Genomic DNA, 1,065 nt, shown 5'->3' on the forward strand with positions numbered 1-1,065 from the left:
CCTCTCTGCCTGCTGCTGCTGCTCCTCTCTGCCTGCCGTTGCGCTCTGCCTCTATCCACAGAACTTTCCCCCGCCTTTCAGAGACTTATTGCTGGGTCAAACTCTAAGTTACAAACTGTACACATTGCATTCTTGCTAATTAGCCAAAATATGAACGGAATAAGTAGCAAGCATCGTAACAAACAGAGTAAAAATAAATAGGGACAACAGCTTGTCAACTAACCATTCAGAAACGTCCTGCTGCAACCGAGATGTTTGCACCTCCACCAAAACCTCCGCTGCTTCAGGGTCAGTTCTGGATCAAATTGATAATATGCTTGAACACATGCATTGCTCTGAGATGACATGTTTATTCCACACTCGTAATCACAGCAAACATGGTAACGTGACTCTCGCCAGCTCATGCCCCCCTCTTCTGCAGGGGGGCGGTGGTCAGCTGCTGCTCAGAATTTTCAAAGACAGGCTTGGAATAGAGCGAAAATGAGCAAAACGAGGCATGGCTAAAAAATGATCTGTTTGGTATTTTGAAAAATAAAATGTATAAATATACCTTATATAGGTACGGTCATACACTATATCATTTAAATATAGCATGATAGGTCTCCTTTAAATATCACTTTGTGGTTACCTCTTTTTGAACATTTTTGTGAACAGAAATAGAGCTCTCAAAGAAAACACAGGAATGATCAGAGAGTGCAACATCAGTCACCACAACCTTAGAGATATTCAGACCCTTTGAGATAATTAAGTCCAGAGTGTGCCCCTTATTGTGCGTGGGCTCCGTCACATGCTGAGTCAGTCCATAGTTATCAAGAACACAAAAAAGTTCTCTAGCCCCTCTGTCCTGGGGGTTGTCAACATGGATGTTAAAATCACCAACAATGACTAGACGGTCAAAGTCAATACACACTAAAGACAGCAGTTCAGTAAAGTCATCAAAAAAGCTTACACAGTATTTGGGTGGTCTATAAATATTTAGGAACAGAGCTCGAGAGGAGCATTTCAGCTGAAGGGCCACATATTCAAAAGAAGCAAAGTTCCCATAAGATGTCTTCCTGCATTGAA

At 42.1% G+C, this 1,065-nt stretch overlaps 1 long non-coding RNA gene across 1 annotated transcript in view; it reads left to right on the forward strand.

The window, feature by feature from the left end:
• Nucleotides 1-726: 726 nt before the first annotated feature.
• Nucleotides 727-1,065, forward strand: part of LOC104962299 (uncharacterized) — a 6,598-nt gene continuing 6,259 nt past the window's right edge. Inside the window, exon 1 of the long non-coding RNA XR_800189.1 lies at nucleotides 727-921. This is a non-coding gene — a long non-coding RNA (uncharacterized lncRNA). The remainder of the gene's footprint in view (nucleotides 922-1,065) is intronic.

This window comes from Notothenia coriiceps, unplaced genomic scaffold (genome assembly GCF_000735185.1).
Source record: "Notothenia coriiceps isolate Sejong01 unplaced genomic scaffold, NC01 NC01_scaffold00034548, whole genome shotgun sequence".
Lineage (NCBI taxonomy): Eukaryota > Metazoa > Chordata > Actinopteri > Perciformes > Nototheniidae > Notothenia > Notothenia coriiceps.